Source organism: Carassius gibelio, chromosome B25, assembly GCF_023724105.1.
Source record: "Carassius gibelio isolate Cgi1373 ecotype wild population from Czech Republic chromosome B25, carGib1.2-hapl.c, whole genome shotgun sequence".
Classification (NCBI taxonomy): Eukaryota; Metazoa; Chordata; class Actinopteri; order Cypriniformes; family Cyprinidae; genus Carassius; species Carassius gibelio.
The window spans coordinates 23,830,534-23,857,728 of record NC_068420.1 but is presented as its reverse complement, the minus strand read 5'-3'; the positions used below and the strand labels follow the sequence as shown (position 1 = coordinate 23,857,728).

General features: G+C 39.7%; 1 protein-coding gene across 3 annotated transcripts in view; it reads left to right on the top strand.

Annotated features, from left to right (window-relative positions):
• The window catches only part of LOC128013845 (excitatory amino acid transporter 2-like), a 65,860-nt gene that overhangs the window by 17,566 nt on the left and 21,099 nt on the right, over positions 1-27,195 (top strand). The gene's annotated exons all lie outside the window — the stretch shown is intronic.

Genomic DNA, 27,195 nt, shown 5'->3' with positions numbered 1-27,195 from the left:
CAGGCTTAGACTAATCTCTGTGAGTAAAGATTTTTCAAATGATAACTAAATATTCAATGCCCGATTACAGCTCTTTACAATTTCCGATTACAACTTAAGGCCCGATTACAGCTCTACGCCTGGTTGTTGGAGCTAAACCACTGGATGCGCTTCAATTCATCTGTGAAAAAGGGATGGAATTAATTTTTCCAAATGTTTTTGTAGCATTGAGAGTGCTTCTCACTCTTCCCGTCACTCTGAGCTCTGGAGAACGCAGTTTCTCAAAGCTTAAACTGATTAAAAATTATCTCCGAAGTACAAGTTAAACTCGGGGATGCAATCAAAGCGTTTGCCTCTGCGAAAGCCCGATGTGCACGCTTCTGAAATGTAGGCTATTAGTTGTGTGAATGTGTGTTTGTGTGTATAAGTCAAGAAAAAATCGAAACCTCCAGTACTTAAGAGCTAAAAAGTTGTGTGCATAGGTTTAGTTTTATTCTGTACACTATCTATTATAAAACTGAAATTATATGCAGCTGTTGTGTACTTTTTTCACGCTGCAGAATGAAAAAAAACCCTTTTGAAACCATGCTTACACATTTTTCTTTTTTAGTGTGAGGTGGGGGCGGCACGATCGTGCTCTGCCTAGAGCGGCATCTGAGCTTGCACCGGCCCTGAGGTTGGGTCACCATACTTCGCTGTATGTCACGTCACTTTAACTTTAACTTCCACTTAATATAGTGAGCAGCTCAACATACAAGAGTACACTATAGTTGCACTTTATCCATACCATTAAACAAAATACATTGCATCAAAGCAACTGAACAACATTCATTAGGAAAACAGTGTCTCAATAATGCAAAATGATAGTTAAAGGCAGTTCATCATTGAATTCAGTGATGTCATCTCTGTTCAGTTAAATAGTGTTTGTACATATATTTGCAATCAAGTCAACGATATCGCTGAAGATGAAGTGTCCCCAACTAAGCAAGCCAGAGGAGACAGCGGCAAGGAACCGAAACTCCATCGGTGACAGAATGGAGAAAAAAACCTTGGGAGAAACCAGGCTCAGTTGGGGTCAGTTCTCCTCTGACCAGACGAAACCAGTAGTTCAATTCCAGGCTGCAGCAAAGACAGATTGTGCAGAAGAATCATCTGTTTCCTGTGGTCTTGTCCTGGTGGTCCTCTGAGACAAGGTCTTTACAGGGGATCTGTATCTGGGCTCTAGTTGTCCTGGGGCCTGTTCTTCGTACGTCGCTAACTCAGTTAGCTGGATTTGAATGTTGACGATTTGACGTGATCTTGGATCGTTTGGTTCTTCGAAGCTCATCCCGGAGCTGCTGTCATAGCAACAGGTCCGTTAGCTCAAACCTGCTCGGGAGCAGCTTATTTCATGTAAACAGGATTAGATCGCTTCTTTTCAACCAGAACTGATACTCAAAATATGTCTGCTACCACCGCTACTTTATTACAAGAGTATCGAACTGATCCAGGGACACTAATTTAAAATAATAATAATTAAAAAAAATAATTAAAAATAATATAAAAATGCTGTGTAGTCCATAACAGCCTACTATAGACAGCCAGTTTTACTCACTGAAATATTTATTTGTCATAAATTATTACTTCATAATTGTATTAGAGTCGTACACACATGCTATACAGATAATAGAATCGTGCATTATTTTGAGTGATGACTGCTATTATAAGAGAGGCTTGATGGAGGGCAGGAGATGCAGATAACATGATATTGACCCTTGAGAAACTTTCATTAATGCTGTCACGTAACAAATCTGTCCAAATATAAAATGAAATGAATAGATCATTTCTACATTGAAATAACAATGTAAAGACTGCATAAATTGCGAATCTAAATAATTGGGAATCATGAAAATAAAAAAAATAAAAAACATGTATCTATTATCTGTTTCATGTATCTATTATAACATTTATGTAGTTTTGTTTGCTTGGCTGTTTCCTTATAAAAGTCCAGAAATTTGTCAAGTTTTTCGTCAGGTGTCGTTTTAAATTATATGACGTCATTACATTGCCGTCCGGCCACCAGCCAATCACTGCACTGCTGATCATGGTTTCGAGTATCGATACATATCCCCTTTTAAGCCAACACATGAACGTGCAATTATCTCAGATAACTCAATCCAGCGATACTGATCATACACAACAGGTGTGTTCGAAGAACCCAATTAGCCGGATCATGATTAGCATGATGATATCATCTTGGATATGTCATTTGATCTCGGATGTAATAAGCGATGTATGAAGAACGGGCCCTTGGTCTCCGCTGTCTTTCAGGGATGTAGTGGTCCTTTCTAGGTGCTGATCCACCATCTGGTCTGGATACGTACTGGATCCGGGTGAATGCAGTGACCCTCTGATCTGGACACAGACTGGATCTGGTGGCCTCGGAATAAGAGAGAAACAGACTAATATTAGCGTAGATGCCATTCTTCTAATGATGTAGCAAGTACATCGGGTGTTATGGGAAGTATTCCCGGTTCCAGTTTACTTACTTAATGCAGCCTAAAAATCCTTTAATGGATTTGGAAATTAAAAGCGAAGTAGTGTGTTATGTGTAAGCCAGGTTAAAGAGATAGGTGTTTAATCTAGATTTAAACTGCAAGAGTGTGTCTGCCTCCCGAACAATGTTAGGTAGGTTATTCCAGAGTATAGGTGCTAAATAGGAAAAGGATCTGTCGCCCAGAGTTTATTTTTTTAGGGCTTTATAATATTACTATGGCACAGTAATATAGTAATAATGTACTTCTTTTCTCATTTTTTTCTGATCATTTGGAATGAGAATAAAAAGACAAAAATAAAACAACAACAATTAATCAGACTCAATGATGGTGGAGTAGAACTGTTTCAGCAGCTCCTGTGGCAGGTTAAACTTCCTCAGCTGGCGAAGGAAGGACAACCTTTGCTGGGCCTTTTTCACAATGGAGTCAATGTGAAGGTCCCACTTCAGGTCCTGAGAGATGGTGGTTCCCAGGAATCTGAATGACTCCACTGCAGTCACAGTGTTGTTCATGATGGTGAGTGGGGAAAGTGCAGGGGGGTTTCTCCTAAAGTCCACGATCATCTCCACTGTTTTGAGCGTGTTCAGCTCTAGGTTGTTAACAGGGTTCTAAATTAACACCCGCCAACCCGCCAAATGCGGGTTAAAATTCATTTTGGCGGGTGTTAATTAAAACTTACTAGCCAGTTCGGCTGGTGATGCATGACATGAGGCTCTGTTCTCGGTCATTTATCCCCCTGGCAGCACGAACACTGTGCTGTAATGCTACGTGATGACGTTTCATATTCTCATTGTCTGCACGCAGTTTGCAGTGAAACCAGCGCGAAAAAACATGGAAACGAATAGCGTCCATCAGAAAACACAAGGAAAAAGAACGAATGGAGCCAGAGCAGGGAGCATAGACTGAAAGAGGAGGGAGTTAGCTATTAAAGAAAAAAATTAAGATTAAACTAAATGTGGCGGTGGTTGGGACAGATTTCTGGGGGCAAAAAGAGGAACGAGGCAGGGGATGAGGATATTACGGAGAGCCCCGCACGTCACCTGTAGGAGAAAAAAAAATCAATCCGTGACGACGGTTTTGCAATCCGTCCCCTCAGTTTATAAACCGTACTCACAAATTCATAAACTGTTCCCTCGGTTTAACAAATTGTACCCACGGATTAACAAACCGTGCCCACGAATTCCCAATCCGTGCGCTCAGATTTTGTAAACCGTACCCTCGGTTTTTGAATCTGTACCCACAAATTCATAATCCGTGCGCACACTTTCACAATCCATTCCCTCGGATTTGTATTTGTAAACTGACACGCATTTGTAGCTCCGCCCCCACAGGCAGATTCATTTCTGTTTATTAAACATTATTTTTCATAGTATCCAATGAGTCCACGATCAGCATTCACAAATAGTCTTCTTTTTAGCGTTTATTTTAATAGTGATTATTACATTAATCACCAATAGGATAAGACACAGGCGCCTGTATTTTATGAAAAAAAAAAAAAAAAAACGCTAAAAAGAAAATAAGGGTAAAAAGCAATACAAAACAAATAATATGCCAGTTATGTTTTCATTCCTTTTCTCTCTAACTGAATGCAATGTTATTTTCGGCCTCATTATTTATTAATAACATTAACAGTGAAACATGCATCTAACTCCGGCAGGTGGGGTGGATGGAGCTTAGTATAATAAAATCAGAAAAATAAGTCTTCATGCATGTTAAGAAAGAATTGTAGACAAGCATTTACAAAACTGTCAAAGTTTATTTAAAAATAAAGCAATTCATGAATTATTTTCTTGTACTCATTTATTTAGCCTAAAAATTAAAATGATAAAAATAACTTATATATTATTATATATTATTATACAGGTTATGCATAAGAATCTTTTATCCAAAACAATTTACAACAGAGGAAAAAATTACTCCAGAGTTAGTCACAATGCCAGGTTTATTGTACAATAATAATCAGTTGCTATTATAAGATTATTCCTTTATTATTATTAAACCTATTCCACATAATAATAGTCAATAAAACTGTATGTTAACAGGAGCTTGCTGCATGAATCCGTGAGTACGGTTTACAGATCCGTGGGAACGGATTGCGAAAGTGTCCGCACGGATTATGAATTTGTGGGTACGGATTCAAAAACCGAGGGTACGGTTTACAAAAACTGAGCGCACGGATTGGAAATTCGTGGGCACGATTTGTTAAACCAAGGTAACAGTTTATGAATTCGTGAGTAAGGTTTATAAACGGAAGTTTTTCATGCCAACAATGTTAATAAAATGATCAAATGCATTCAGTGGCACTCATAATTTGTTATTTTTACCGGAAAAAAAATGGCTAGTGGAAATTCTGATTGGCTGGTGATCAAAAAAGTTAATTTAGAACCCTGATTGTTAAGACTGCACCAGACAGCCAGCTGCTCAACCTCTTGTCTGTAAGCAGACTCATCACCGTCCTGGATGAGGCCGATGACTGTAGTGTCGTCTGCAAACTTTAGGAGCTTGACAGAGGGGTCTTTAGAGGTGCAGTCGTTGGTGTACAGGAAGAAGAGCAGAGGGGAGAGAACACATCCCTGAGGGGCACCAGTGTTGGTGGAGCAGCTGTTTGATGTGTATTTCCCCAGTCTCACTAACTGTTGCCTATCTGTTAGAAAGCTGGTGATCCACTGACAGATAGAGCTAGGAACAGAGAGCTGGGTCAGTTTGGTCTGGAGGGTTGTTGGGATGATGGTGTTGAAAGCCGAACTAAAGTCCACAAATAGGATCCTCACATAAGTCCCTGTTTTGTCCAGATGTTGCAGGATGAAGTGCAATCCCATGTTGATTGCATCATCCACGGACCTGTTTGCTCGGTAATTGAAAATTGAAAATTTGATGTTCATCTGCATACATCCTTCCGTGACGTTGTTTGTTTGTAGTTGTATGCATGTGAGGGTGGCCCTAAAGGTGCATTTCTAGAGTTTAGCTCAAGTTCTACTAGACATGGCAGATCTGAGCCTGGTGCTGTTTTTACCTTTTGTCCAGCGGGTGGATTGGATGTTCACCACGGCACTTTGTTAAAATGATATGGAGATTTGCCTTTTGTCTCACACTCTGTCATTTTGGAGTATTTCTTATTTTGAATTTTTTTTTATCATATATGACCGCATATAGATACATGCAAGCATGCACATTAACACTGACATGCGGCAGTGATTACTGTTTCTGAAAGTTTAGGCAAAGGAACCAGGAAACAAAAGTTCCATAATTCCAGTGGCCAGTTAAAACTTCAGAAGTATTTTCACAGTGGCGAACTTGTCGAGTATTTGTGTAATAATGTATATTACGATATTGTTTGTCTGAGCACCAGAATCTCACAAACACACACACACACACACACACAAACACACACACCCTGTGTAAAAAAAAAAGACCTGAAAAATGCCTTCAGAGTGCACCTTAGCATCTTAATATCATTATTTTCATTATTGAAAATTCTGCCTGATATGTTTGGCTTGAACAATCCGTCAAAAATCATGAAAATTACTTGACATCCAAGCAGATAAGTGAAGTTTATGGCTTTATATGGACATTGGGATTTAACTTGTATGAGTATTTCCCATCATATTTGATGTTTTGGGACACTTTTGATAATACATGTCAAGAGTGTGAAAACTAGCCAAATTTAAAATGGAGGATGTCAAGAAAGCTCTGAGAGAACTGGCAAAGAAAATTGATGGAATGGCTGAAAATGTGGGCAAGATAAACAGTTTGGTAGAGGATGTGAAGAAATTAAACAACCTACTCGCACAGAAGGATGAGAAAATTGCAGAGTTGGAGAAAAGTGTTGATGACTTGGAGCAATATACAAGAAAAGAAGATTTGGTCATCAGTGGCCTAAAAACAACACACCGCACCTACTCCAATGTCATCCGAGGGGAAAGCAGCGAAGTTGATTTAACAGAGGGGAAAAACTAACGCTGGAGGAGCAGGTGATTAAGTTCTTCAATAGCAGGGACACCTCTATTCACAAGGAGAGTATCGCTGCTTGCTAAGAAGCGGACAAATGGAAAGAACCATCATTCTGAGTTTTGAAAACAGTAAACAGAAAATAGAACTTTTTAAACAAGGAAAAAAGCTAAAGGACACGCAGGTGTATGTGAATGAACATCTTACGAAAAGGAATGCTGAAATAGCTAAAAATGCAAGGACACTGAAGAAACAAAGGAAAATTACAACATTCAACATGGACAAGGGATTGTAAAATTGGGGACTGCTATAAATTATGAAGGTTTTTTTATCCCGTTTTGGTTGAGACTGATGGTTGACTTACTGTTTTTCCAAGTGCTTTTCTTTATGTTCCAGAGACTTATATTGAACCCACTTTCTTATTGAGGCACGGGCCTCAAACCTAAGCCCTATAGCAGCCCTTGGCCGACTTCTTACAAGTATCCTTGGCCCGAGTCCGACGGGAGCCTGTGTCTCTTCTCTCGCCATTAAAGTAGTTCAGTTTTGTTTTTAATTGAAAAGTTTTATTTCTTATTGTTTCATTATTCATTAATTTAGAAAAATGTTAGGAACTTTTTTTTTTTTTTTTTTATAAGTGAGAGAGTTGGGTTGATCATGTTCGATCAATTTAGCCTTCTCAAATCATTGTGACTTGCATAAAATGAAATCTGTAGATATTAACGCTTAAAGAATACACTGAAAAAAAAAACTGTTGGATTAACATAAAAAAAATATGTACATCGGTTGCACATAATAAAATTAGGTGTACGCAACATGATTTACACATGTTAAAGCTACATCATTTTTGCTTGTTAAACGAACATGATTTTTATATGTTATAAATACATAATTTGTTTTTTAAATAAACATGATTTATATATGTTCAAAATACATATTTTTTGCTTGTTAAACAGAAATGATTTTTATATATTAAAGATACATATTTTGTGCTTGTTAAACGAACATGATTTTTATGTTAAAAATAAATCATTTGTTCGTTAAATAAACTTGATTTATATATGTTCAAGATACATAATTTGTGCTTGTTAAACTGACATGACATTTTTATATTTTGCATTCATATATGCTGAGGTTTCAATAAATAAAACTAACCTGATTAAGTTTTATAATACTAAAAGCTGACTGAAGTTAAAAATAGCTTAGATTCCATGAACAAATGTCAATGAACAATGACAGCACATAAGTACTCATATCACTTTACTCATTTCATTTATTCATCACTTCAAGTAAAAGACAATGCACAGTCAAACATGTGGTGGAAAAGGTGAACAGTAATAACCATTCATACAGTAACTGCAACAAAAACATTAAGACAAATACACTGTCAAACAGGTGTAGAGGAAAAGGTGAACAATATCAAGTTGTCAAAAGCATACCTTGACATTTTTGTTTTCAATTTTAAAATCATAAGAAGTCAAATTCATGCATTTCTTTTAAGAGTACAACTCATTTTTATGTATGTGCTACAGAAGTAAACGAACAGTATCAAGTTATTAAAAAACAGAAGACTATCTTCTGCAGTACCTCAAATGTATTTTTCATTTCAGGTGGGTAGTTGAGATTTTAAGGCATACATAAGACTATTAGCATTGCCATAGCTAACGCAAAGTTGTCCAAGCCTTGCAAGATGTTCTGGCCTTCCAGAGCAATCCTGATGTCATCTGATCTGTCACAGAATTTAAGAATGTATATTCACACTGTCGTCTCCCCTGTGGATTTTTGGATCAAGGCTTCGTCATCATCCTGCAGAATGCACAGACAAAATGAGATTGGACAGAACACCGGGCACTGCTCTGGGAATATTCAAACAAATGCAATTTCAATCATTTAATAATGTAGATATCATGAAAAATGTGAACTTGTATATAATGAGAACCAGACAAGACCAAGAAAGACAGATGACTGATTACAAATTACTGTTAGACCTCAGTTCTAGGATTGTGGATGGTGGTCCTACAAGTTTAGATCAAAGATACCCAACTGTGCAGTGGTCAGCAACCTTACGGCAGGCAGATGGATAATTACAGAATACCAATAATAATGTACTGATGTGCTTTGTCGTGGTAGCATACAATAGCAGAGGGAGTCAAGACAAGAGTAATTAAAGCTACACTGTGTAATAGTTAAATTTGATTTTTTTTTGCCAAAATTATATGTTCTCAATGTTTATACAATTCAAACAACTAATTAAGTAGTCTCGTAAGTGTATAAGTAAGTTGCCATTTAAAATACATACGAGTGAATTGTTCTAATGGCGGAAGCCATGTTGAGCCTCCATCTTGAAAATAAATCAGCCAAAGAGGGACATACCTGGAAATGCAAGCTTTGTGTGCATCTCTAATGGTTACATAATACACTGATGAATCAGCACTGCTTTTAAATGAACATTTATTTTAAAAACATTTATTTTACCAAATTTAATTTCCTAATGGCATAAACAGGCTTTACTCCCTTGAAACCTTAACTGGAATGTAACTGCGACTTCCCGAATAGGTGAACACACGCATACGCGCGCACACATCACTTGTGAAGTAAAATTGAAAATTAAGGATGCAGTGCATCGGGATTAGAGGTCGACCGATTTATCGGTTTTGCCGATTAATCGGCACCGATAGTTGATTGGTGGAACAGTCAGTTATCGGCAAAAATCCCTGCTGATAGTTCTACGTGTTTCGTCCTCTGCTAGAGCGGCTGAAAGTTTCCCGGGTTGGGTCTGTTGCTGCAGCGGCTGAGAAGGCTCTGTTTTCATTATACAGTGTGAAAGCGGCTTCTAGTGGCTGAAATCACTGACAGCACGTGCTGCTTGTTTAGACACCTAAACCGTCATAAACCGGTATAATAATAAAAAACAATAAAAAAACAAACTGTATATACATTTTTGGTCAACCGCCCAGCACTAATTAGTTGTACATGTTCTCATATCCATATATTTTGTTCTACTAATAATCTCAAGGTTAAGTGTTCAAATTGTCACCTTCGTTTCTAATTTTCACCTTTTTTAATATATATTAAAATTTAGAATATTAGTTGACAGCCCTAATGCTCATTCATGTTTATTTCACGCTGTAACTGGTATTATTGAGGAAGAGAAGATCATGTGCTTCTCTTGAGCTGAGCCTGAGCGATCTCACGCCACAGCACCAAAACGGTATTTATGTTTTTGAATTTAGTAAGAAAATGGACGTAATTTGAAATCTGAGACTTTGTTTCATATCAATAATAACAAAGCACAAAGATTATTGTGAGTTATTGGGTGGGATGTGCACTACAATGTTCCATTCATTCATCAACTGAAAACAGGATGATTAATAGATTCCTGGGATTTAAGAATCGATATTGGTTCAGAAAAATGAGAATTGATTAAAATCGAGAAATCAATATTTTTTACCCAGCCCTAATAGAGAGGAATACTGAAAACCAACAACAAAATGTTGTGTTTCTGTAAAAAAGAGAAATAAACAGGATGAACTTTCTGACGTCTCTGTCTGTGTGAACATGTCGAGCTTGGGCTGAAATGCAATGCTCTAAAAGCAGGTGTAGTGTAGTTTTGCTGTGTCCAAAACTGATGCTTTATATTCAAAATGAGATACATATAATACATATAAGACTGAATTCATGAAGGGCTAATAGAGACAGTAATAAACACATAAGAATTATCTGCTTGATGACACTGATATTTTTATTTTCACTTCTGAGAGAGAGAAAAAAGAAACTAGCCGAAAGTGTCGTCTCTCTGTTTTGGACCGTTCTGAAAGCAGAATTTATGCAAATGCGTATAAAATGTTTTAAAAACTTTAACAGGGAATTTAATAGGTCTGCCCCCCACATAAGATTTTTCTAGTTACTGGTAGTTGTTCAAGTCATTATTGAACTAATCACGTTTATATAAAATGAATCCATAATGAGCCTGAATATATTCTGTGCTCAAGCACACGCATTAAGTTTTCCACAAAGCACAGGCAGAAGTAGCCTAATAATTGTGAAAAAGGAGACATTTTAATTAATTATTAATAAACAAATGTTTTCTTGTCACCTATGTAAAAGATGACATTCACAGTGCTGACTCTCTCCACATGGACACGCCATTAGAGAGAAATGCAACCTTCACAGATTACATAATCAGGGAGTATTAAATACTGTTTTAATTAGCTTTGAATTGTTTCATTTAAAATAAGATGTTTCATGCTTTCTCTAGATTGTACTTCTCACGTATGTGAGTCACCGCATTTTTAAGTTATTTCGAAATCAGGAAAAAAAATCAAGTGATCACGAGGGTGCCTTCCTGGCATGCATGGTTATTAATAATTTTCCGCACAGACAATTGAATGTGAATAGTAATAGAGCACATTTATACTTAGTTAGGTTACAGTATGGGATCTGCATTAAAAATACATTTTCAAAAGTCTACAACCGAGACAGATGCAGTTATAACCTGTAAATTGAAGGCAATTTAATGTTTTAACATGATCTAATGGCCAATGCTGCTCCAATTCATTGATTATTAGTATTCTTGATTAGGATTAAATTGATGCACGACTCTCATAAACTTGTTTTAATAATCTCTTTTGTATTAGATAATAAAGATACAAAGCAGGTTAAGTTAAATATTATTGTACAAATAAATATAACATGCTATAGATTTGCACTTTCACATTTTGCATAAGCATTAAAAAGTTAATTATTAAAAAATTATTACATGCAATTATACAAAATAAAACCAAACAAGATTTGTAATAAAGATAAAATGTGTTGACAAATAAGAATACATGTTGCATGTTACACTGTAAATGTTGCACTCTGATATTTTAAGGAAAGGTGTGGCCAGCTGACTTCAATTACAAGTACTCGGGCAAGTATAAAATTGGTTCCCTTTCTAGGGAACTTCAAACTGCATCATCTAGGGGTCGCTATGGGGAATACCTCGTTGTGACCCATGTCTGAAGCATACATTGAAAAAACACCAACAAGTTGGCTTGCGATAGCCTCCGACGTCACTACCGCCGCGACTATGGATAAATAGGCGCCGGGAGAAAACGTAATTCTCTTCTTCGTCTTCACTGACTGTTTTGTTTGAAGCATGCATCTGAAAGAACCAGTAAGAGTGATCTTTCTCTGTCTATCATGGTGAATACTAGCAAGCGTTTAGACAATGAGTTTATCTGAGTCAGCGTAATTTCACACCCAATGACACACACAATCTTTGCGTCATTTGTTTGGGTGAAGAGCATGCACGCGATGTCATTGAGAAGGCAATCTGCGTGCATTGTGAGCATTTTTTCAATGAAAAAGCTCCGCACTCGTTTGTCTCTCTTTCAGAGGAAAAAGGAAAAAAAAGGCAGCCATCTGCTTCCCGTGGTTCAGAACCTGCCGCTGCTTTGGCACAGAAGAGAATGAGCTCGTGGGGAACACAGGTGGATCCGGCTGACGAGTTTAAGTACTTTCCCTTTCGCGCTCGTGTGGTCAGCGGACAAGAGAGAGCCTCGTGAAAATGATGTTATATCTTGCTGAGTTCTACCTAGGAAGAGCAGGAGATGTTTGAGGATGGCAAAGAAGCTGAGGCTGAGTTTCATGCCCTGCATATGAAGAGCTATTGGAGGTTATTGGAGGCAAGTTGGAATTGCCATGGAAGTCTGCTGGCAAGGTGACACCGCAAGGTTGCCTTGATGAGCATTATCTTTCTAACCATAGCCCTCCAGCTCAGGTGAGCCTTCCATTTCTGCCTGATCTCCATGCAGTGATTGAAAAGGAATGGAAGAGACCATTTTCTTCTCACATCCATTGGTTTCAGCATAAGAGTTATGCTGAGATCAAGGCGATGCACAAAAGCGGCTATGAGAGGATGCTCCCCTGTAGAAAGAGATTTCTCTTCTCTTAATCTCCCTCCTTGCCATCTAAACCCCTTCAGCATACATCTCACTTAAATGTCAAGCTGCCTTCAAATCCTTCATTCCATGAAGGTCCAGATCTGAGCCCGAACAACATAGGGGTCCTGGTCCGTCTCGATCTGAGGATCAGAGATGGGCACAGAAGGCTAGTGTCATGACTCACTTCCCCCACCTGTGGGTAGGGGTAAGAGGAATCTTGGGTCAACGGGGACGTAGGCAAGACCTAAAGGATGTGATCCAGATGAGTAATCAATGTTCTGGTCTGAATCAGAGTGATAAATTTTATCTACTCGTTCTCTTTTGTTTTTTTTTTACATCTACTCTTATGTGAGTTTCTTTGCAATGCTCAATTACAGTGTTTGCTAAACACTTGATGGCATTATGTCCAGCCGATATGATAGCCCTGATACTGGCTTCATGTTTCCGGTTTCAGGCAGCCAGATCACATGTTTCTGTGGGAGGTTTGCCTAGTCATTCTGATATTTGCAGCTGGCTCTGATGTCTCTTTAGTGGTTAAACATAAAATATAATTTGTTTTGGGTAAATCTAACAGGTAATCTTTTTGTAAAGTTTTATGTTAAAATAAAAATAAAAAGAAGCACTTGATATTTTGTTTCATTGTAATGGCTTTATATACTGTATACACTTTTCCCTGAACTAAGTACATTTCTGCTGCTATTATTATTTTTAATTACGGAATTACTGGATTTGCGTCATTGCGATGAAATTCAAGTCCCAAACATTTATCCTCAGATACCTATCTAAACAGGGTGTTGCTATGGATCTGTTGAGACAGCTCCTTCAGCAAGCCTATGCAAGAGTAAGCGGTAGCCCCTGTGTAACATGTAATACAATGCTAGGTTCTTTGCCATATCCCTTTAAAGGAAACTTTCTTGATTCCAAGCCTTAATCTACACCCTGGGCCAAGGCCCTAATAAGTAAGGTGGGTATGTAGTCTAGGCTTTCGGCCATAAGGGGTAATGTCAAGAACAGTTGCTAACATCCCATCACTGTAAAAAAAGAAAAGTTGACTTCACTTAAAGTTACAAGGCAACTTGCTGCACAGCTTTTTTAAGTTTACTCAACCTTTAAATGAAGTAGTTCACTTACCTCAGTTCACTGAGTAAGGTCACACGTCTCCCAACTTAAGATCTTTTGTTCAGCTGATTGAGTTTTTATAGTTAAAAAATTTTCATTTCAACTTTTAATGTTATTTAAACTTGACTTAATAAAGTATGTTCAGTTGACTAAAATTGTGTTTTTAAACAGCATCACAAGGTTAAAAATAATTACTACATGCTTGATATTATGGTCCAGGTTTTAATTCAAACCAGCAAAAACACATTGGTAACTTTAGCCATACTCATTCCTAATTAAATGAGTATGCAGAAGTAAAAAAAAAAAACATTCAAAGTGCTATCTCATGCAACCAGTCCTAAATACCTTAAATGTTCAACATTTTAAAATGTTAACACAAAACATGTTACAAAACAAGCAACATAAATTCAAGTTAAAGGAGTATGCTGACTTTTTGGGGCTTTAGCTTATTTACCGTATCCACCACAGTTAGGGTGAGGCTCCTTTGTCTGTTTGGTGTTGGTGTGCTTCATTGCACATGCGCCAATTTCATGGTCATTACAGTACGCATGCTCCAACCTCCAAACTAACTTCAGTGCTTGTTAACTTGCATTTACAAATCGAAATTACAATTAATACTAGGTTGGTCCAACGATTGTTGAACCAACATCTTTTCACTAGTTAAGCCAACATTTTGGCATTTAATTGTCCAGTTAACGAAAATATAATCATTAGTCTAACTTTTTGTGAATTGGATTTTTTGCAGTGAGGGGCAAATCCCATGGAAATGGTAGAGTTGGTACTTAGTGTTCGCCATGATTCTGGCCTGCACTTCCCTCAGAATTGCGGCACTGTTCCCCATAGCAACTCCTAGAGAATGCAGTTCGAAGTTCCCTTGACAGGGAACGTCTCAGGTTATGAATGTAACCATGGTTCCCTGAGTAGGGAACGAGACAGTGCATCATCTAGCTTCCTGCCATTCTTCAGACGCAAGCTTCAGACGAAGAAGTGAATGATGTGTTCTATCCGCGCCTATTTATCCATAGTTGGACCAGTAGTGACGTCAGGGGCTGTCGCCGGCCTACTCATTGGTGTTTTTTCAATGTATGCTTCAGACACGGGTTACGACGAGGTGTTCCCCATAGTGACTCCTAGAGGACGCAGTGTCTCGTTCCCTACTCAGGGAACCATGGTTACATTCGTAACCTGATACGTTAGTTTCACCTTGGCAGCGGTCACGGCAGCCCTTGTGTGAAGCCTCCTCGTTTTAAGACGAGGTGATGATTATGTAAAGACCATCGGCTCTACCTGTGCGACTCCATCGAGCAAGGACACCGGCAAGGCACTTGAGTATTGCCTTTCTCCCCTTTCTTTACTTTTTGTTCAGCTTCTTCTGATACACAATTAGGTCAATTGTACTCACTAGTCAAGTCAAGTGACCTTTATTTATATAGCGCTTTAAACAAAATACATTGCGTCAAAGCAACTGAACAACATTCATTAGGAAAACAGTGTCAATAATGCAAAATGATAGTTAAAGGCAGTTCATCATTGAATTCAGTGATGTCATCTGTTCAGTTTAAATAGTGTCTGTGTATATATTTGCAATCAAATCAATGATATCGCTGTAGATGAAGTGACCCCAACTAAGCAAGACAAGAGGCGACAGCGGCAAGGAACCGAAACTCCATCGGTGACAGAATGGAGAAAAAACCCTTGGGAGAAACCAGGCTCAGTTGGGGTCAGTTCTCCTCTGACCAGACGAAACCAGTAGTTCAATTCCAGACTGCAGCAAAGTCAGATTGTGCAGAAGAATCATCTGTTTCCTGTGGTCTTGTCCTGGTGCTCCTCTGAGACAAGGTCTTTACAGGGGATCTGTATCTGGGGCTCTAGTTGTCCTGGTCTCCGCTGTCTTTCAGGGATGTAGAGGTCCTTTCTAGGTGCTGATCCACCATCTGGTCTGGATACGTACTGGATCCGGGTGACTGCAGTGGCCCTCTGATCTGGACACAGACTGGATCTGGTGGCTACGGTGAACTCGGCTTAAGAGAGAAACAGACAAATATTAGCGTAGATGCCATTCTTCTAATCATGTAGAAAGTACATCGGGTGTTATGTGAAGTGTTCCCGGTTCCGGTTTACCTAATTAATGCAGCCTAAAAATCCTTTAACAGATTTAGATATTAAAAGCTTATTAGTATGTTATGTGTAAGTCAGGTTAAAGAGATGGGTCTTTAAACTTTTTAAACTGCAAGAGTGTGTCTGCCTCCCGAACAATGTTAGGTAGGTTATTCCAGAGTTTAGGCGCCAAATAGGAAAAGGATCTGCCGCCCGCAGTTGATTTTGATATTCTAGGTATTATCAAATTGCCTGAGTTTTGAGAACGTAGCGGACGTAGAGGAGTATAATGTAAAAGGAGCTCATTCAAATACTGAGGTGCTAAACCATTCAGGGCTTTATAAGTAATAAGCAATATTTTAAAATCTATACGATGTTTGATAGGGAGCCAGTGCAGTGTGGACAGGACCGGGCTAATATGGTCATACTTCCTGGTTCTAGTAAGAATTCTTGCTGCTGCATTTTGGACTAGCTGTAGTTTGTTTACTAAGCATGCAGAACAACCACCCAATAAAGCATTACAGTAATCTAACCTTGAGGTCATAAATGCATGGATTAACATTCCTGCATTTTTCATTGAGAGCATAGGCTGTAATTTAGATATATTTTTTAGATGGAATAATGCAGTTTTACAAATGCTAGAAATGTGGACTCGGCTCAGTGTTCATCTTCAGTTCTCTCTTCACAGCAGTTCAGTCAGTGTACTGTTTGAGTAAATGAATTACTCCAGGATATTGGTTTGTTTGAACTCAGAGGGAGTGTCAGCCACATTAAAAATGTTAACAGCTTTAAGTCATTTGTGGATTAATGTGTATTGGAGACGCAAACCATTTAAAACAATTCAGTTTGGTTTGGTGAACTGGTTCAAAAAGATCTGGATACATCGAATGATTTGTTCACGAACCGGATATCACAAACTGATTTGTTTTGAACTCTCTCACAACAGAGAAGACAATGCTGAATAAAGTCGTAGTTTTTGCTATTTTTGGACCAAAATGTATGACCAAAACTGACCCTCTGATGTCACATGAACTACTTTGATGATATTTTTATTACCTTTCTGGAGATATACCGTACACACAGTTTCAGTGGAGGGACAGAGCTCTCGGACTAAATCTAAAATATCTTAAACTGTGTTCCGAAGATAAACGGAGGTCTCATTGGTTTGGAATGACATGTGGGTTAGTTGTTAATTACATAATTTTGATTATTGGGTGAACTAACCCTTTAAATAGAAAAGGCCATTTGGCCTTAGTTTTGTCTTTTTTAATACAACATTACAAAAAAAGGATTGCACCTTCTGCAAATTACCCACCTGAGAACAAAAATAAATGAATATAAAATATCAAGCCAAACATGTACACAATGTATACAATTTATATTAAAAAAAATTAAATAAAACAATTATAAATATGAATCAGACTTTTTAAGCTGTAATCTCAAAACAAACATTAAAATGTACCTAGATGAGCTAGAGAGTGAGTGTGTGTGTGTGTGTGTGTGTGTGTGTGTGTGTGTGTGTGTGTGTGTGTGTGTGTGTGTGTGTGTGTGTGTGTGTGTGTGTGTGGAAGAGTGACGCCCCAGTCAGACCAGTTGCTTCGTTGCAGTTTGGTACGGCAGAAATACATACATTAATTTTCAGTAGAATGCTGCATTTGTCTTGCACCACTTGCACTGTGGTGCATTTTAGTTGAAGCCTCCATGCGAAAAAAATTGCATCACAACATCATGTATACAGTGAATGCATGCTGAAATTATTGTTGCGTGGCTACATAAAAGTTTAAGCATATGTGATGCATTGCCGCGATTGGTCTGACTGGCGCATGATAGAGACGAGGGTGCATGCGTGTGTGTGTCAAGGGGTTCTTTTTTTTAAAGCTATACTTTCACATGAACGTGAATACGTTTACTACTTAAAGACATCAAAGCTAAACATCATATCTAGTCAAACCGCATCATGACATCGCTACAAAAACAGTATTGGATTCAAATCGGTGAACATCAATGTATAGGCTTAGGCTACATTACCTTGTTTCAGCGACGCTTGGTGAAACAGCATGGAGTGGATGTTTTTGGTTCAAATGCTGAATCATTGAAATTGTACTGCTGTGGAATGCCAGGTCTGCTTTGCAGTAGACACATTGCACCTTGTTCTCTTCTTTTTTAAGAATGTAATGATCCCAAACTTTAGACATTCTCTGGACATCTTTACTGTCCGCCATCGCACCAGCTAAAATGTATCACGCGCTATGGTGTGCTTCCTAAATATTGAACAACGGTCCATGTGAATCAGATCCCTGCGCATATAGAGCACGTCATAGGATTATAACGAGGCTTTGGGGGGCAGAGTTTTTGCCTCAAGGAATTTTTGTGATCAAGTTAATCGAGTAACTCGATGAATCGTTTCAGCCCTAGTTCTACCATACTTGAAACAAAAAGTAGAATTTACAGTTTTAGCTATATAAAGTTTACACTAAATGAAATAATGATCTGGGATATCATCGCTTAGCTGCATAATTTCAATACCATCAACATCAATTCCATGTGACAATAAACCGAAGGGTATTTTAGGAGGACATTTAAACATCTGAAGTATGTCATTAAAACATGAACAAATTGAAAATCTACTTTTGGACTCAAATCTAGATTTTTTGTGTTTGTCTGAAACGTGGTTAACTAAAACTTCTCCTAGCGCTGCTTTGGCAATGCCTGGGTATAAATATTACAGACACGATAGGAAAATTGGTTGAGGGGGAGGACTTCTTATTTATGTTAAAGATTATTTGACAAGTAAACAAGTCCATCTTGAGTGTTCTAATGAATTTGAATGTATCGCGGTTTTGATTACACTATCTCCGCAAATGTCTTTTATTATAGTTGCAGTGTATAGACCACCCTCATCCGATATCTCATACTATGATCATTTTAAAATATATGTAAAGAGTGTATTGTTATGGGGGATTTCAATCTTAATTGGTCTGATAAAAATACCCAAAAAAATTGAAGGGGATAACTAAATTGTATGATTTTATACAAATGATTAAGAGCCCCACACGTATTACAGCTACTTCGCGAACTATAATAGATCTTATCTTTACTAATAAACCAGATAGAATTACTAAGGCTTTTAACTATTTAACTGGATTATCAGATCATAATTTAACTGTCATATCTAGGAAGTTAAATAAAAATAGGTTTGTTTATCATGAAACCACACAGAATGAACAGAATTGTTCTTTTAGAAAACCAAAAAAGGATATGAGTGCTTTAGAAGAAGAGCTTGGACAGATTGACTGGGAACCCCTTTTATCCACTGAAAATTTGGAAACAGGGCATAAAAAGTTTATAGAAGTATAAATATACAAAATTTGTTAGAAATAGGCATAGAAAGAACAACCTACCATGGATTTCGGAAGAGGTATGGATGCTCATGAAAAGGCGTGATAATGTTCTAAAAAAAGCTATAAAATCTGGTTTACGACAGGATCGACTTATGTTTAATAGCTTAAGGAATAAGGTGGTTAAGACATTACGGCAGGCTAAGGCACAATATTTTATCAATATTTTAAATGAGGCTAAAGGAAATGGCAAAAAGGTGTGGCAAACTATTAATAAATTGATAAAGAAAGAATCTAAATCATGTACTAAATGTTCAGAATTAAATCATGAAGGAAGAATACTTAATAAACCTGATGAAATTATAGAAACTTTTAATAATAATTTTGTTGACTCAGTTCAAAGATTGACTGATAAATTTGGTATCAGACATAGAGAACCTAACTCTGTTAACTCAGCTGAAACTGCTTTTTATTTAATAATCAGTATCAGAGAATAAGATTGAGAATGTTATAAAAACCTTAAAAAACTCATACGCTGAAGATATAGACGGTTTAAATTGTAGTTTTTTAAAAAATAACTGTGAAAATTTTGAAGTACCAATCACACACCTTGTGAACTTATCAATTAAGAAATCAATTTTATCAAACTGCTGGAAAACTGGGATAGTTACCCCAATTTTCAAAGCAGGTGATCCACTAAACGTAGCAAATTATAGGCCAATCTCAATTTTGTCAGCTGTATCTAAAATAACAGAAAAAGTAGTAACTGAACAAATTGTAAATTTTTTTGAGACACAAAATAATTTATTGTGCCCCATGCAATTTGGGTTTCGTAAACAGCACTCTACGGAAACTGCTGTATGTTATTTCATTGAGCAAGTGCGATTAAAGTTAGATAAGGGTGGGGTTGTGGGTGCGGTGTTTCTTGATTTGCAAAAAGCATTTGACACTTTAAACCATAATATTTTATTATCTAAATTAGCACATTTTAATTTTTCTGTGCATACAATGAAATGGATTGAGTCTTACCTTACATCAAGGAAACAATGCACCCGGATCAAAACATGTATATCTTCAACAAGACACTGTTTAACAGGGGTACCTCAGGGGTCCATACTAGGACCTCTACTTTTTAGTTTGTACCTGAATGAACTTCCAGATGTTTGATGATTTATGTACGTGCTAAAACAAACGAACAGGTATCACAAAAACTATCTGCTGTTATGACCAAAATCTCAGACTGGTTAAATTAGTGTTGTTTATCGTTAAATGTCCAGAAAACTGCTTGCATGTATTTTAAGATTAGAAAGATGGATGAGGTTATACCAGATATATTAGTAAATGGTGACAGATTACAAATTGTATCAGATTTTAAATACCTTGGAGTTATTTTAGATAATTAACATTCAAAAAACATGCTAAAAAATAGTTTGTACAGTTACACCTCAACTTAGAATTTTTAATTTATACGGAGTCAACTTTCAGCAGAATCTGCAAGAATCTTTCTGTACTCTTTAATCTTTCCTCACTTCTCTTATTGTATCACTTCATAGTCCCAAGCAGGAAAATCTACTCTTAGACCTTTAAATAGTTTATACAAACGTGCTATGAAAGTGTTTGATAAGAAACCTGACAGACATTATCATTGTCTTATAATTCAAAAACATAATCTCTTTACTTTTAAAAACTTTGTAATATTTCACGATTGTAATTTAATGTATAAAATTGTGAATGATCTTGCACCTCCACCTTTAAAGATGTTTGTTTCATTGCGCAATGACAGCATAAGACAGACAAGAGCCTCGTTAAGAGGTGACTGTGAAGCGCATTTTAGAAAAACTGAATTTGGACGATCAGCTTTTTCTGTAAAAGCTGTCAACAATTGGAATAGTTTACCAACTGATATTAGACAGTGTACAAACTTTGTGCAGTTTAAATTACATTTGAAAATATTTTTAAAAGCAAGTCAGGTTTGTGATCATTGATTATATAAGGTAATGACTTTTTAATATGTTTTCATACTTCTTGTATTGTACCATGTTTAATTTGTATGTTTTTGATAACTTGGTTTACTCCTGCCCAGGGACAGCAGATGAAATTTAGCTCTGTAGCTAATTCTGGGGCAATATTTTATTGTTCATTGTCCCTGTCAAATAAAGAATAAAAAAAATAAAAATAAATCTAGAGTATGATTTTGACAATGAGTAGGTCCTGAGAGGTGTTGTCTAACCCCAATAGAGTTCGGAATGTCTATAAATGCTGATCTCAATGAATCTTTTTCATTATCAACATGGATATTAAAATCACCAACAATTAAAACTTTATCTGCAGCCAGCACTAACTTGGATGTTAAATCAGCAAACTCTTTAATAAAGTCTATATGGTGCCCTGGTGGCCTGTATACAGTAGCCAGTACAAACATAACAGGCGATTTATTATTAACATTTGTTCTCTGGATAATGTTATATGAAGCACCATTACTTCAAACTAGTTATAATTAAAGCCTGCCCTATTGGAAATACTGAAAACACCTCCCCCTTTACCTTTTGGACACGGCTCATGATTATAACAGTAATCTTGTGGGGTGGACTCATTTGAAATAATGTAATCATCAGGTTTTAGCCAGGTTTCTGTCAAATAGAGCACAACTAGGTTATGATCAGTGATCATATTATTTACAAAAATGTTTTCGTAGAAAGGGACCAGATATTCAATGAGCCAAGCTTTGACAGTCCTTTTGGTCATGACCCACAGCTCATGACCATAGGTGAAAATAGGTGAAAAACGTAGATCGACCAGTAAATCATGAGTTTCGCCTTGCAGCTCAGCTCCTTCTTTACCACGACAGATAAGTACAACAACCACATCACTGCAGAAGCAGCATCTATCCTCCTGTCAATCTCCCGCTCCATCTTTCCCTCACTTGTGAACAAGACCCTAAGATACTTGAACTCCTCCACTTGAGGCAGCGCTTATAATGTATAATAAATATAATGACCAGGACCGGAGATAAAGGGCAGGCCTGCTGGAGTCCAACATGCACCGGGAATAAGTCTGACTTATTGCCTCCAATGCGAACCAAGCTCCTGCTATTGTCATACAGGGACCGGACAGACCTTAGCAGAGGGCCCCGGACCCTATACTCCCGCAGCATCCCCCACAGGATGCCGTGAGGGACACGGTTGAATGACTTCTCCAAATCCACAAAGCACATGTGGATTGGTTGGGCAAACTCCCATGAACCCTCCAGTATCCTGGAGAGGGTATAGAGCTGGTTAAATGTTCCACAGATGGGAAGAAAACCACATTGTTACTTCTGAATCCAAAGTTTGCCTATTGGCTGAATTCTCCTCTCCAGTACCCTGGCAAAGACTTTCCCGGGGAGGCTGAGGAGTGTAATTCCCCAGGAGTTGGAACACATCCTCCAGTCCTCCTTCTTGAAAAATGGGGGACAACCACCCTGATTTGCAAATTAAAAGGCACCGTCCCTAACCACCAACAGCTGCTCACCTCCACTGTAAACTGTATGTGCAGGACATTGCTTCCCCCTCCTGAGGCACCATACGGTTTGCCAGAATCTCTTTGAGGCCAACCAATAGTCTTTGTCTATGGCCTCACTAAATTCCTCCCAGACCTGAGTTCTTGTCTCCGCAACCACCTAGGCTGCAGCCCACTAGGCCTGCCGGTACCAGGTGGTGATCATTTGACAGCTCCGCCCTTCTCTTTACCCGAGTGTCCAATACAAATGGCCGAAGGGTCAGACAAAATGACCACAAAGTCAATCATCGATCTCCGGCCTAGGGTGTCCTGGTGCCACATGCACTGATTGACATCCAGTAAGTCTTCCTTCCCGCCCTCCCTGGACCCCTTTCCAGTTTGCATACCGGTCCAACTACTCAACTGATGATGCCATCACCACTACCTTCCACTCAGCACTCACACATATAGAGAAAAAGACTCAACACTTGACTGACTGGAAGACCTCAGGCAGTACAGGGTCGACAGTAACACATCCAACACCATCACATTTAACTCTGTTACCTCATTGCACTCCTTTGGCATCTGCTGTTGTTAGGAAACCATGACCCCCTTATCAGGGCGCGCCCGCAACACAGGGCTATAAATAGATACGCCACAGGTGCATCAACAGGACATTTTGTCTGAAGAGCAGTCCTGGGACATATTAAGCATGGCAATGCAGTGCAGCATCTCGTTCCAATTTCTCAGGGAACAAGGTTACGGTTAAGTAACCGGGAACATTCCCTTTCGAAAACTTCAGTTGATGCTGTGCTGCTCAGCACATTGGGAACGAGAATACCCACGCTGCTGTGCTTGAAAAATGTCTGGACCCCTAAGGTTGTGCAGGTGTGCTACCAAACCACAAGAAAGCCCTTAGACATTAGCTTGTGATGTTGACTCAAGGACATGAGAGCCCAGAGTAGCATGGACATCCAAACTATAAAATCTTATGAATGTGTGCGGAGAGGACCAGCCTGCCGCATCACAAACCTGTTTTAAGGGGGCACCCCTTGCCAACGCACTAGAGGAAGCGACCCCCCTTGTGGAGCAAGCTCTAAGACCTATAGGTGAAGCTTGACTGCGTGCCTCATAATCCAAAGCAATAGCATCCCTGACTCAGTGAGACATGGTCTGCCTGGTGGCAGCTGCTCCTCTGTTACCACCACCATAACAGACGAACAGCTGCTCCGACTTATGCCACTGGCTAGTGCAGTGGATGTAAGCCTGAAGACCATGGACTGGACACAGACTATAAGATTTCTCCTGTTCCAGCTTTGTGAACGGCGGATGGCAGAAGGCCTCTAGAATGACCAGATGAGAGCTAAAAATGGGAACCTTTGGCAGGTAATCAGGATGAGGATGCAAAATCACTTTTACCCTCCCTGGGGCAAAATCTAAGCATGACCGATTCTGCATATCCCCAGTTCTCTTCGAAGAAGTTATTGCCATGAGAAAAAAATATTTTTAGAGTCAGAAGTTTATCAGACGCTGATTCTAAAGGTTCAAAGGGGGTTTCAACCAGACCCTCGAGAACTATAGCTAAGTCCCAAGAAGGCATCTTGGTTTCCATCTGGCCTTGGTCAGTCATCTGGCCCCACGAAGGAAGCGAGAGAGCAGAGGCTGTCAAGCCAAATGACAAATGACAAATGGCAAGCCAAAGAGCGGCCACATAAACCTTAAGAGTAGCAGGGCATGTGCCTGTTGACAATTTCTCTTGCATGAAGTCCAGAACTGAAGCAATGTGGCAGTTGACTGCATCAACATTGTGTACCACACACCACCTGTCAAACATACCCCATTTACTGGCATAACTGGTGGAGGAAGCCCTAGCACTAAGAATGATATCAATAACCTCTGGCGAAAGCCCTATGTTCCTCAGTTGGTACCCTTCAGGGGCCAAACATGAAGATTCCACAGGTCGGGCCTGGGATGGAATATCATGCGCCCTGCCTGAGACAGAAGGTCCCTCCTCTCCGGAATCGCCCATGGCGAGCCATCGAGGAGAGATATTTTCTCAGAGAACCATACCCTGTTTGGCCAACATGGCGCTTATCAGCAAGAGGCAAGACCTTTGTTGGCGAACTCTGGCTAGGACTCCCGGGAGCAGAGAGACTGAAGGAAACGCATACAGGTGCATTTTGGGCCATGAGTGTTCCATCGCATCCAGACCCTGGGGGGCTGGTTGACTTGAAGAGAATTAGAGGGGACATTGCACTTTCTGATGGGAGGCGAAGAGGTCCACCTCTGCATCATAAAATTTTCTCCAAATCTGTTTCACTACCTCTGGGTGGAGTTTCCATTCCCCCGTCAGTAGTGCCTGTCTGGACAGTAAATCTGCTCCCACATTCAAATCATGTGACAGTGACAGGAGCCTGTCCTGGGCCCAAAGAAAAATCTGCCTCGCTATCTTGTTCAGATTGCGTGAGTGCAGACCCCCCTGGTGATTTATATAAGAGACTGTCACTGTGTTGTCCACGTGTTCTAGGACATGACAGCCCCTCAAATGGAGGAGATATTTCAGAGCCAGAAATACGGCCATCATCTCGAGGCAATTGATGTAACAATCGAGCTGATGATCCCCCCCCCCCCCATTCCCCTCGAGCTGGGTGGCCATCCAAGCCACCAGAGGGGCATCCGTTGTTAGCAATCTGCGATGACACGGTGCCCCTAGAGTGGGACCCAAGGCAAGGAACCGGGGTCTGAGCCACAGAGATAGTGTACGAAGCCCGCGGCGTGTCACCTTTATTCGCCTTCGAGGATTGGCTCTTGGATGAAATCCTCTGGCTTTTAGCCACAACTGAAACGGTCTCATGTGCAACAGTCCCAAAGGAATCACCGTGGATGCTGAAACCATAAAACCTAACATATTTTGATACTGACAAACAGTGCGATCCTGGCTTAGTCTGACCTTGCTCATTGTCTGCTGAATGGTCTTGATCCGAGCGGGAGACAGTTGTGCCTGCATCGTGATCGAATCCCAAATGATCCCGAGGTAAGTCATTCTCTGGGTCGGACAGAGAACACTTTTCTCTGTGTTGAGTCTCAACCCCAGAGAAACTAGATGAGCTAACATGATGTCTCTGTGTTGTAGCGTCATCTCTTGCGATTGTGCTAGTATCAGCCAATCATCGATGTAATTCAAAATGCGAATGCTCTGGAGTCCTAATGGAGCCAGTGCTGCATCCATGCATTTTGTGTACGTGCGGGGTGATAAGGCTAGGCCAAATGGAAGAACCCGAAATTGGTATGCTTTGCCCCCAAAAGTGAACCTTATGAATTACCTGTGTTGTGTCAAAATTTCTATATGAAAATATGTGTCCTTCAGATTGATCGTGATGAACCAATCGCGATGCCGAATTTACAACACGACCATCTTGACGGTTAACAATTTTAACTTGAGCGCTTTGCCTTTCCGCTTTAAGTCTCAAAGATCCAAGATTGGACGCACTCCCCCACCTTTTTTGGGAACCAGGAAGTATCTGCAGTAATAGCCCGACTCTCTCCTTGGAAGAAGAACATGTTCTATGGCCCCTTTACCCAGAAGGATTTGTAGCTCTTGAGAAAGTACCTGCATCAGCTCCGGTTTCACAGAAGTGGAGACCACGCCGTTGAAACGTGGAGGATGACGAATAAATTCTGTATCCTATCGGTACTGTGCTCAGCACCCATGCAGAAATGCCCGGCAGAAGTTTCCACGCTGCCAGAATCTCTGAGAGTGGTACCAATTTTAATACTTCCTTCTGAGAGGATTTTAGATGTTCCGTGTCCTGAATGATGGCAGGAAACACTGGAACATCTAATATCTCACTGGATACCACCTCCCCGTGAATCACACAAAGTGGCGGGGATGGAGGGGTTTTGTGAGGGTAACGGGGCGGGGTGAAAATCTCTCGAGCGTGCCATTCCCCGTGAGGGACTACCCCCACCAGCAAGGGTGCCAGAGTGTCAGGACTTCCTTTTCTTATCAAGGACAGTCCCGATGTCTGGCTTGGGAGGTTGCTGAGCACGGCGAACCTGTGCACAATCCCTTCAAGGTGGAGCCCGGTCCGCCACGCTCCGCTTCTTAACCTCCCTGGTTTTTGAAGGACCAGGGTGCTGGGTGGCTGATGGCCCCTCCCTTTGAGTGCGGCGAGGAAGGAACTGAACGAATGCTTCTTCTTGTTTCTTCACTTCCCTAAACCTGTTGACAACCGTATCAACCGAATCGCCAGATGGAGAAATAAGAGAGTCTAAAATAAATAAACGTTCCATCTCCTTAGGTAACTGAAGAATTGACAAAGCAGACTTGACTTGATAGAGACCCCAAGAAGGCTGAGTATTCTACACTGCCATTCAACCTGTAAGCACAGACAATGGTGAGAAACTTATCTTTGACCCGAAGGCGTAGAGAAGCGACCCTGTAGTTCACTGGGATAAACTCCAACACACAGCAGTTGAGCTGAGAAACTATGAGCAGCCCCACACAAGCCTTTCACCGCAGGCAACTCCAAAGTGGTAGAGAGTCCAGCCTCTCTCAAGGGGCGTTGTTCCAGAACCTTAGCTGTACGTGGAGGTGAGCACAACTATCTCCAGTCGATACCTATCAATCTCCCGCACAAGCTCAGACTCCTTCCCCTCCAAAGAGGTGACATTCCACGTCCCTAAGGCCAGTTTCCGTGTCCAGAGATCAGTTTGTCGAGGAACCTGCCTTCAACCGTCACCCCATCCAGCCCTTTACAATTCCTCCCGTAGTTGGTG